This window comes from Semicossyphus pulcher, unplaced genomic scaffold (assembly GCF_022749685.1).
Source record: "Semicossyphus pulcher isolate SPU_LCO1_2020_fin unplaced genomic scaffold, fSemPul1.0.p SCAF_13, whole genome shotgun sequence".
NCBI classification, from domain to species: Eukaryota; Metazoa; Chordata; class Actinopteri; order Labriformes; family Labridae; genus Semicossyphus; species Semicossyphus pulcher.
In genome coordinates, this window is record NW_027211637.1 from 20,613,695 (window position 1) to 20,625,899 (window position 12,205).

The 12,205-nt window shown below is 41.3% G+C and overlaps 1 protein-coding gene across 1 annotated transcript in view; it reads left to right on the plus strand.

The window, feature by feature from the left end:
• The first annotated feature begins 7,657 nt into the window (after positions 1–7,657).
• Positions 7,658–12,205, plus strand: part of dnah12 (dynein, axonemal, heavy chain 12) — a 50,982-nt gene continuing 46,434 nt past the window's right edge. The window contains exons 1-2 of the mRNA XM_069660212.1: positions 7,658–7,729; positions 10,787–10,878. The gene's annotated coding sequence lies outside the window, so the exon portion shown is untranslated. The remainder of the gene's footprint in view (positions 7,730–10,786; positions 10,879–12,205) is intronic.

The window sequence follows — 12,205 nt, forward strand, 5'->3', positions numbered from 1 at the left end:
GATGCATGTCATGTTGCTTTTACACTTTCTGGCCCTTTAATTACAAATCCTGCACATACTTAAAGCCTCTGTGGACAAAGCCGTACCTCTGATCTCTTTGCTGATTTTGTCACGTAAATGCGTAAGTTGTGTTTTTTAACTAAAAATCTCATCCTGCTTTCTTTAACAGTCATATGTATCACTCGCTTTAAATCTTTGCACTGGAAAATGTAAACAAAGGCAGTTAACATTCGTCTGACTCCTACCCCCCGCCAGCAGCTTCAGGCATTAAAATAACTATATAGAAATAATCAATCCTGTCTTTGATGGTCTGGTTTGCTTTTGTAGATCATATAGAGTCATCAGAATTAATTTCAGTCTGTTTCATAACCAGTGAAAAAACCCCTCACAGGAGCTTTAATTACTGCACTACTACTGACCAAAATTCACACTAATATCAGTTTGAAGCAGCCCGGTGGTTTCCGATCATTTCAGCACAGCAAAAGAAATCTATTCGCAGCGACTTGAAACTTAAGACTTGTTTTTTTCTGGCCACAATGAACATTATTTGATCTTGGCTTACATTCTGCTGGCAAATTTATGTGATTTCCTGCATGGTGGCCAAAAATAAATGTTACAAAACAAGACCGGTTTTCTAATTTAAGTGTCTGCAAGTTTTCAGAATGTGGCATAAATGGAAACACTTGCCTATACTTGGATCTAAATCTACGATAAAAACTAAAATATTACAACTATTTTAATGATGTAATGATTGTTTAAGTCACGCTCTTCAGCAAAACTTCCAAACATTTGCTGGTTTCAGCTTCGCAGATGTGAAGATTTGATGCTTTTCTTTGTCATTCACTGGCAAGGACCACATCATCAACAGGATGCGACTTTAAGCCCCCCTCCAGTGAAAATCAAGTTTAACCTTGTAAACATCCATGTGGTGTTCTTCATATCTCTCAAGACACATCAGGGACAACATCAGCAGTCATCTCCACGGCTGGGCCTGTCTGCTTTTAAACTGCAGTGTACCAAGGACAGGCTGAACAACACGTTTTCAGATTGGCAGGTTTGAGACGTCACAAACCTAAGGAGCCAATCCCGTTAATGGACGGAGTGACGCTATGCATATCATTATGTGCAACCTATGGCAACCACTTTGGAAATGCGCGAGCCAGCTGTAACCGTCATCGTACTTTTAGCCAACTCACTGGCTACGTTAACGTTACTACTACTAATTACTACATTTCAAGCTTGCTAAGTTTCAACAAGTTTCCACAAAACCATGGCAGAGACGTGTTTTGTTTTCGCAGAGCATTTTATGTCTTTAAACATGACTGGAGCTGCTCTTTAACAATTTATTGGTTAATGAGATTGATGATGACGATGCTTGGAGGTGAAGAGGTCAAACTTCTTGCGGTCAGCGTTTTGGGGAAGCTTCACTGGGGAGCTGCTGTAGCACCCAGTGCGAGCCCCCTCAGGGCCCTATGGATGGGAAACAGAAAAAGAGCAGAGGCGGGAGGGAGCGGTGCAGACTGCGCGAGCGAAAGAAGGGGAGAGGGGTTGATTTGAATTTATGGGAATGCCGGAAGAGGCGCGGTTGTGATGTGGACTCGTGAAACTTGTGGCATCAATACATGATAGTACATTTGATTTGTTTTGGTTTTGAAATGTTAGTGGATAAAAACAAAACCACACTGGGCTGTCAAAAACCTGCTCCATATTTTGATTAATCAAGAAAGATGTTACCAGATTAAAATGAAAAATGAAAATTAGTTGCAGCACTGTTAAGCTATTGAACATGCTAAGCTTAAATGTAAAGCTTAATGTTTTAAACTCCACTGTAACGCCTGACTTGACATTTTAAGAAGCTAAAATCCAGCAGCTCTTTTGTGATGTTATTTTGAGTTTCATTATTCACACAGGTGCTCCCGCGCTGCCGTACCGCACGATAAAAACATGTTTTTCCTCCAAACACTTTGCTCATAAACAAATTAATTTATTACTTTTTAGAATAGAAAAGCTTAATGTCATTAATCCAATCCCATCAGCGTAATCTTTCTTCTATTAATATTGCAAAACAATAAAAACAGTGTTTTGTGTTCCAAGCCGGGGAATTACACAGGACACATTTATATTATCCCCTTTGGTCCGCACACACACACACACACACACTTCTGATCTTCCTTATAAGGTGAACATGGGATTGCTGGTAATGTCCCGGCTCCATTTTCATTTTAATCACGGCAATGGGATCAGACAAGCTGGCAGGGCGGGCTCAGCCTGGCTCGGTTGGTTGTTCTGATTGAGTTTTCTTTGTTTGGCAGATATGTAATACAGCCCGCTTAAGAGGATTTGATAAGAGGAAGGAGGTTATTGTGTGATTTAATCATGTCCACTGAGGTGAACCTGCACTTGTCCGCTTCCTGAGCGCAGCCTTGAAGTCTCAGAGAGGGACAGTGAAACCCCACTGCTGGTATGCCACAGAGCGTCCTATGATTGGACACGTCTGTGTCAGTGTTCAAGTGATGTCAGATATTTTTTAGGATGGTGCACTATGTGTGTGATTAGACTTGGAAGCAGGGGGTGCAATTTTTTATGTAATTAATTTTTGGACATATAAACAGCCGGACAGAACTTGGCTGCAGTTTTTGCTAATGTCATGAAAAAGGCTGACATGGTGCATTAATGAGGGACTACTTTCAGTTATATTATTTATTTATAAAGCAGCATTCATACATGGAGCAATTCAAAGTGCTTTACACAGTTCAGAACAGAGCGTTTAAGAGAAATATGACATGAATACGAAATATATTAAGATATAAGATATGGTCAGAACAATGCAACAGTATAAGCTTAGGCTTAAGTATACTTACTTATAACTCGTCAGTTATGATTTTCCGTAGTTTTAAGAATTCCCAGAATTCTTTTCTTTCTGATCCCAGACCCTGGAGTCCCTCACTCCTTTATGTCTCAACACTTCTTATGCTGTATTACCCAGAGTCACAGCAGTATCAAAAATTAACTATTAAAAGTTAGTAATTAAAAGTGAACTCAAAAATGATCTTACTAGTTCACAGAACTGTTCCCTTAACAGGTCACAGACCCTGAATTGTACAGTAATAATTTGTCTTATTTTTTTTAGACTTCCCAGAATTCTGCGACTAAAAAGAAGAATAATCACACAGCAGCTACTGGCGATCAACACAAAGCGTTAGCAGGTGATTATTAAAGAACGCTGAGTTTCGATGTAGGTTGTCTATTTATTGCCGGCCGTTGATCTTTTTTCAGATTAGGTAAAGAATGTTGCCGAAGGGAGTTAGGGACCAGCTAACCCCACAATAGATATGCATTCAAGCTTTAGAAGGAATAGGGGCTGTGCACTCGTATGCTTACTGCTAACTCACCAGTGTTCAGCCACGCCAACATGGTCTTGATCAACAACGATCTAAACGGCAGTTTTCTCTGAAAGATAATTTTCCACAGATTTTTGTTGATGCTTAAAAACATTCAACTTTGATCGAGTCTTTGATTGAATCCAGCGACATCTCCATAGGCTTTAAGTTTTTAACAATAATGTAGATATATAGTTAGGCTTTAGCTACACTGGAAATAGTTGCTAGTGAATTCTTCTTTAAGGTTTTATTTAACCTTTAAGGTTTCACCACCACATCTGAACTAGTTGAAGGGAAAGTGTCGGGTTCAAAAGGTCGCTGGATGTCTTGACGGCTTGCGTTTGTTGTGGGTTGGAGCCTTTAACATTTTAATGTGATGTTTGCAAAGATGGATTAGTCGGAGGAACATCCCTAGACAGATAATAGACAGATTAAGGATCAGCAAATGTCATGAGGATAAACTGTGCCATGAACAATGCACAAAAGGCGAAAGCAACCAAACCGTTAATGACACTTATGGCTTTTTGAGGAGAGCTGAATATGAGTTTACATGTCTAAACTGTTAATCACTTTATATTGTCATTCCCATATTCACATATAAAATCTGTGTAGCCATCAAGGTGTTCTGGTTTAAGTGCTCTAAATATGTCCAGAAGGGTGTCCCAATATCTAACTGGTCTTGCCGTCTGCCACTGGGAGGATTAAGCGGGCTGAGGTGGAGGGGTGACTTCCCCTTCCCCCTGATGTTCACTCTCCCTCTCACACAGTTTCACTCTCTCTCTCTCTGCTCATTTACACAAATCAGCTGAATAAATAATAATCACAGATAGATGGATTCACCTGCTGTTAAATCACTATTAGAAATACAAAGCAAAGCACAATAATGTGTGTTTATGTGTGTGTGAGAGAGAGAGAGAGTGTGAGGCAGAGAGAGGGAGTTAAGCTTAGCATTAGCTTTGCTCAGTTTGTGGGTTTCCCCCCATCAGCAGCAGTATTATTTACAGGAGTCCCAGCAGGGGGGCTGCTCCTGGTCCAAGCCTGCAGCTGGTTACTTGCTGGTGTTTTAACGTGACCGTTTAATCTCGATTGAGCGACACAAGACACAAACAGCATGCAGATTCCTGCTTCTGCTACTTGGAAATACTAAAAAAGCATCTTTATACAATCTAACACGAACGGCTACATGATTCTGAGAAAGATCGTTCAGTGTATTTGGATTTCCTGGATGTAAGCATGACAATATTAATATACATTTTTTAACTGTGTACCCTTAATTACTTAATCCTCTTACGGCTCCTCCAGTGCTCTGAAAACAGGGTCATCTCGTGTGTGTGTGTGTGTGTGTGTGTGTGTGTGTGTGTGCGCTTGCATGCACTGAATATCATGTGAAAACCTACTGTACGTGCGTGTGTGTCTAATATGCCCTGACACGGTGCCTCAGCACCCAAACACACCGCAGCTACATGACCTCAACAAACATTACCCATCAGCCCCTCCTCCTCCTCCTCCTTCTTATACACACAGCCGGCCCATTAGAGCACAATCAGATGAAGATATACTGCACGTCCATGCACATGCACACAACTCATTATCAGCAGCCACTAATAAAGAGGCATCTTTGATCTTTGATATTATTCTTTTTTTTGCAAATTTGCAAACTTTGTTCATGCATTTTCCTTTATTCTTCTTTTGTTGGCCCCCAGATCTACACCTCTTAGTTTCTTCTACACAAGACAAACGCATGCATTTCTTCTTTGCTGCAAATTTTCTTCACATGTGCGTAACTTCATCTCAAAAATTCCTCCATATATTTCCAACTTTTCCCCCCTCTCGTGGCATTTCGGGCCCACCGACTGCACCGGAGCTTTGTGGCTGCCTCGCTGGATGGTTTGAGTGTGACTGGTTGGCTTAGCGTCAGCTGTTGGCCCAGCCCGGCTCAGCTCAGATTGCTCCAGATTAGGAGATGGGGCACTCTGAGAGCAACTATGATCCATATTAAAGCTGCATAAAATGAAAATTGCAAAGATTTAGAAGCGGATCATAGGCCACAGAGAATTTAATCACAACCTGGCGCTGTGTGTGTGTGTGTGTGTGTGCAGATCTCGGCATAATACAGAGCGCATAGTGACATGAGGATTATCGATGTGGGCTGTATTTACTTATCAACCCAGTGTTCAGAGATGTATCACAAATGTTTGATCAAGCGCTGCAGTTTTCTCTCCGTCATGGCTCCCCGAGAGCTCCGTGATGCACGGAAACATTTTTTTTTTTTGAATGTTTTAAACTTTGGAGACAAATGTGATGTGTTCACAGACAACAGAAAACTGGACATGCATTTGTTCTGTGTTGGTGTGTGAGTGGGCGAGAGAGTGTGTGTGTTTATGTGTGAGCACAGCCGGGGATGATACTGTTCCAGTGTCCTCAACACTTGTAATCCCCCTAAAGCTTTAAATACTGTTACTGTGTGTTCACAGGGTAGTCTAGTAATAGAGCCGTGCAGAGGTCCTCATTTGTTGGTCCTGATATTTAAACGACATTTTTTAAACCATTACAAAAAATACCTTCTCAAAACAGGAAATGACACTCGAGTGATCTGTTAGTCTTTACAATGTTTTGGCATCAGTGGAAGATAATTATCACTTAATTAATGATACTCTGCTGGAGTATCTCTCTTTACATGCACCTTTATGCCTCCTACGGAAGCCCTTAGCGGACATGTGTCCATACATTTTATTTACTCTGTTTTCCTGTGAGTTAATTTCAGTTCGACTTACTTGTCTCGTTGTCTCGAGATAGCAAAGCTTGTTTTCTCCTGATCATGTGATATTACAGACCAGGACATGCCATGCTGCCATTGCCCACGCTAATGAGGAAAGTTCAGCCTGTTTGTTTTGTGCTTTTGCATCTCTGGGGGTACGAGTCATGATCATCTAACTTACAGTAACACAGCGTCGTTATCTCAAGAGATAAATGAGTCGAGATCTCTTGAAAACAACTGGTTATCACGGGAAAACGGATTAAATAAAATGTTTTGATTTATGTCCGCTAAGGGCTTCCGTAGCTTCCAACTCACTTAATGTCAAATTAAAATATTGTAGTTTTTCTACATTAATTTGGAAGCTGAGCTGAATTTTCTTCACAGATTAGTTCATTCTAAATGATATAATTGTTGTAAATTTACCAACCCAATTGCAAAAACACAAAGTAGCTAGATTTGGCTCCAACTTCACCGCCTACATTATAATTTTCTTTATACATTAATGCATACATAATTAAAATTTCATAATTACAGGAGCCAAACTGCAAAAGGACTACTTTAACTCACCATTTCAACACGTTCTTTTTACTGATAATATTTAATTATTTAGTATTTTCATGTTTTTTTTGCTGCTTTTACTCAAGTGAAACCTTAAATAATAAAACATATAATATAATATTCACAGAGGTAAATGTATAAATTGTTTACTTCCGTAAAAGTGTTGGTGATAAAAATCTTTCTTTTCCCCTACAGTGTGTTGTGAATGTTTTTGGTGTGTGCATGTGTGTGTGTTAAGTGCATGTGTGTGCTTGCAGCAGCCATGGGCTACATGTGCTTGAGAGACCTGACAGAACTCATGACTTGTGCCCTATTTGTGCTCACCTGTATCTGCGTCTCGTGCACGCCGCATGTAAACACACACGATGCTGCCTGCATGAGCATCACTTCTCTTTCTCTCACTTTCATCGTCTCTTTCTCCACTTTCCTGCAGCTTTTGGTTGCATGTCTCTCTTTCTTCCGCCCTCCCTTTTCTTCCATTCCATATTTCCAAATCCCTCTCCAAGAGCACATTGTGTGTGTGTGTGTGTGTGTGTGTGTGTGTGTGTGTGTGTGTGTGTGTGTGTGTGTGTGTGTGTGTGTGTGTGTCTGCATGACTGTCATACACACAAATCTGCGCACACACTTGCACACACAGAACGCAGACTAAGATAGAGCAGATGGTGACCGTATTCATTTTTTCCCCGACTAACATTAACCATTCATTATAGACAGCAGACTAAGCCAATCCCACATCCTCCCCCATGCAACACGTACACACACACACACATCCACACACGCACACACATAATGTCCAATAATTTTGCCATTAGCCCGGTGACGGTCCCAAAATCTTGCGTGCCCCTCCGTCAGTGTTGATACTCTCTCCTTCCAGACGGTCCCAGCTCTGCTCTGACTCAATCTGTTGACATTTCTGATTCCGTCCCCATGACTCAAATTTCTCCTCCTTCACTTCAGCAGCCCACAACAGGAATGAGGAGCATCTGACGGCTCCCTCTGCCTCCCCTTCCGTCCAATCCTGCAGGTTTTTTTTGTATGTGTGTGTGTGTGTGTGTGTCTTTGTTCCTTCCACTTTCACTGTCTGGCGTCTTCTGGCAACTTCCCCATAAGTAAGAGACACAATCGCTCTGTTTTCTTCCTTTGTTTCTCTTTCCCACTCATTTACCGCCTCTCCCTGTAATCAAATGGAGAAAAAATAAAAACCTGTTAGGCCGTAAATCAGGTTTAATCTCTGGCTTGAAGAAAAGATGAACATTAATCCACATCTGTCCATACAAATGTTTACCGCTCATATTTCAGACCTCATTAGGCCCTGCTGTTAAGCTGCGTGCCCACAGTTATGTTCATGCAGCCTGCAAGGGAAAAAAAAGCAGAAAGACTAATGTGCTGGCAAAAATTTTGTTTTTTTCTGTCAAATTCTGTGTGCTTGCAGACATGCACGTTCACCTTGCATGCCTCTCTTGTAGTGAGAGCGATCCGAGGAGGTTTTGGCCCTCTGCCTCCGTGTGTGGTCCAAAGGGTGCAGAGGCAGAGAACTCGCACACACTTACACTAATGAGAGTTTTAGCTGCAGTCAGAGAGCACAGTGAGTTACTGTTCCTCAGCCGCCCGCTGGACATCAATCGCCCCGCGGCCTGAAGGCTTTACTCAGTTCCCGTTGCTAAACTGCACCCATCGCCGCCCTTTACACACACTCGGACACGCACGCTCACGCACGTGCACAGACCCACGCGCACAGACACAGTCGAGGCGTCTTGAGAAGTTAAAATTTTCTAAATGAAGTGCATCAGTTTTAAACTACATCAGAGATTACTAATAACATCCATTTCCAATAGATGTAGCCCAGGCCAAGGCTATAGTGTCCAGACAGCTCTTTGAGATATAAGCAGGTATAAGGACTGTAATGTAATTTTGTTGCATACAAGAATTGGGTAAAACAACATGAACAACTTAAAAAATAATCATAATAATAATGTAAAGGTCCTCTGTGAAGTTTCTTGGCTCCTGGGAGTGTGATCTGATGAGGAAGGAAAGGCATTTAACATGTTTGTGAGGCCTCTCTCGTTGGCTAACACTAAATATGAACACAACTTTGTTTGCTTACAAGAAAACTCGACTGAGCACCTTTAAATTTTCTAGCGGCTTAATGCAACGATATCAAAAGCTTAAAGTCCTCCTCCAGTGAAACTCAAGTGTTTGACCTTGTAAACATCTCCATGTGGTGTTCTTCATGTGCTACAAGACATATCAGGGACAACATGAGCATTCATCTCCACGGCTGGGCCTGTCTGCTTTTAAACTGCAGTGTACCAAGGACAGGCTGAACAACACGTTTTCAGATTGGCAGGTTTGAGACGTCACAAACCTGAGGAGCCAATCCCGTTAATGGATGTGGTGACGCTATGCGTATCATTATGTGCAACCTATGGCAACCCAAGACGGCTGTGATCGTCATCGTGATTTTTGCAAACTGACTACTGACTACTAACGTTAACGTTACTACTACTAGTTACATTTCAAGCTAAGTTTCAACCACTAAACGATGGCAGAGACGTGTTCTGCTTCCGCGACGTAGGGGGCAGTCGAAATTTGCATAGTGGGCGGAGACTATGCAGATTCAGGAATATTTAATGAGGGAGAAGGAGGAGATGCTTTGGGAGGATTTTTAGAAAGTAATTAGACGTATTTTGCAGAAAAAAAACATATCAAACACAATTTATTATTCAAGCAGAGCATTTTATACGTCTTAAAACATGACTAGAGCTGCTCTTTAAATATGTTCACAGTTCCTTTTGTTAGCTAACTCTAAATGTTAACTTTGTTTGTTTACAAGAAAACTCCACAGAGCACCTTTACATTTTGTAGCAGCTTAATGCAACACAATCAAGAGCTTAAAATGGTAAATATAGTGTTGAGACTATATCCAAAAACTATATTTGACAGTATTTAACAACGATGTACCAACTGCAACTATCATCAGCCAGAATCAATGATGCACAATCGGACTCTATTTTAAGGTGGACAAATTTAAATATCTAAATTAGCTCTGTCTGTGTGTATGTAACTGGCAGCCTGTCGTATTGTCTATATTGTGTTGATTTCAACAGTAAAAAATAAGTTTGTAAATTCTCTTTATTTTCGACAAAATGCCACACACACCAAAAACACTGCATCGTGTTCCGTCGCTTTAAGACCACAAACTATGGCCTTAAAAAAGCACCACAGAGCTCACTAACAGCCTCAACATAACCTGAACATTACCATCATTATGTTAATTAAACTGATGTGTACATAATGATATAATTTCCATTGTAACAGGTTGGATTTATTTGGCAGGATCAAAGTAATTCAGAACCTTAATATAGTCATCAGTGCGCACTCGCTTAATATTATACACACAGAGACGATGCACTTATTTAATGTGTAATTCATTCATGCATTTGTTGGGAGGTTAAAATACTTGGCACGAGCTCAGAAAATCACAGTGACATCATGTATTTGTATGTGCTTCATACCTTATAAATCAGGTGTGTCAACCTGCATTTGACTGCATAATAATGTCGACAAGCTGGACAAAATGAGACGATAAAGACACAAAGTGCAACCCCTCCCCCAGAGTACTGTAAAGACAAAACACATTAACACCACCCCTGTCTGTCCCTTTGTCTCCCCTCCATCCTCCTCCTCTCCTGTCAGTCACCCCGCTGCCCTAAAACTGTCCCAAATGACTTAATCTACAGGCCGGCAGTGCTCCGGAGAGAGGCTGCAGAGTGAGGCCGCTCTCTGAGCGCTGTAAGGGGATTGCTGTAATTACTGGGATCTGTGCACCGTATTTATCTTTTCAAGGGACGGGTGATCCTGCCATAAAAAGCCCAACATTTGGCAGTTAACTAATGCACACCATTAGATTGATTGTGCTGGATTTGTGCGTGCGTGCGTGTGTGTGTGTGTGTGTGTGTGTGTGTGTGTGTGTGTGTCCCATATTCCCTGCTGCTGCCATGCTCTGTAATGTGTGTTAAATAATGCTCGGTTGTTCTCTGTAATCCTGATTAAATGGGGGTTAATGTGTGTCTGTTATACTTTTTCACAGACTCTCCAGGCTGCGACCTTCCACCACTAAAGGTTTGGCACAAATGAACGGGCTTATGAGACACGATTAGACGGAGGGGAGACGAGGCAGAGGTACGAGGTTCAGGTAGTGCATCTGTCTGTATTTTTCTGTCTCTGTGTCTGGCTACGTGGGAACAACAGAGACAGGATTACTGATATTTTGTAGCAAAATAAATAAAGCCCATTGTCTGATATCCTCTTTTTCTTAAACATAAACCTCAGCAGCTTTAAAAATCTGACATTAGGAGTACAATAAAAGGGAGGAAATAATGAAAGAAAATGAAATTATCACTCTTCTTGGATGTGGCAGAGAAACAAACAGATTGACCACGCTCTTCTTTCCAAAATCCTCCCCCGTGCAGGCAACATGTTCCTCACGTCCATCTTGGCTGTTTTTTCAGATATTTGGTGTCAGTGTGTGTGTGTGTGTCTGTGTGTGCGTACGTGTAAACGTGTGCGTGTGTGCGCGCACGCGTGTGTGTGTGTGGGGTTGTGAAGACGGAGGCTGCACCAGGCTGTCCAGCCTACACACAAACCGTCCCGTCGTTAAATCACCTTACTGTTCCATCCAACATCCACTGCCCTGAGCATGTTTTTCATTTCATGTGTGTTTTGGTTGAAATGAAAGACACACGGGGAGAGGAGAGCGGAAAATAAGAATGCAGGGGGATCGGGAGAGGATGCATCAACACTGGATGTCAAAGCAACTTTAGACCGAGCTCTCTTTGCATTAATAAAACTAACTTTCTAACTTTGCACACACACACACACACACACACTCATTTAATCTCTCTACTCTGTCCCCTTTCTCCCCACTTGTTCCTTATTAATTTTTATGTTTCTGACCTCGGTAACGGGCATGAGTACACAGATATATTACAGTAATTATCTAATTTTACAGTGCCATTAAATGTCACAGAAATCCAGAGTTATGGCATTAATACAATAAAGAGGGTTTGGGCCAGAGGGATGATAACTTAATACTGGAGCGGGCTGAAACAAACTGTCTACTGTGGATATTTGCCTGCTTTTATCCATCATCATAATCACTGACTTTTAGAGTTAATTGCAGACTGCGTGCATGGATATGTACGTCAAATTTACAGTCTAAGTTTGTTAAATTCAAATATCAGCTCTTTAAAAACATTTTTATATTTAGCTGAATATTCCGAGCACAAAGCCTACATTTCAAATCCTCGCTCCTGATTTCAGACCTCCCTGTTTTCCTCCCGAATCCGAATTTACAACATATTATATTTAGATTCTCCTCATTTCCCCGGCTCCTGGCCGGCAATAGTGTTATTTACTGTGGCTCTGACTGAGGCACATTTGGGAGCAGTTCAAATTCAAAGCTGTGCCAATCTACTCCTTTTTTTTTTTTTTTTTTTTGTCTTTTTTT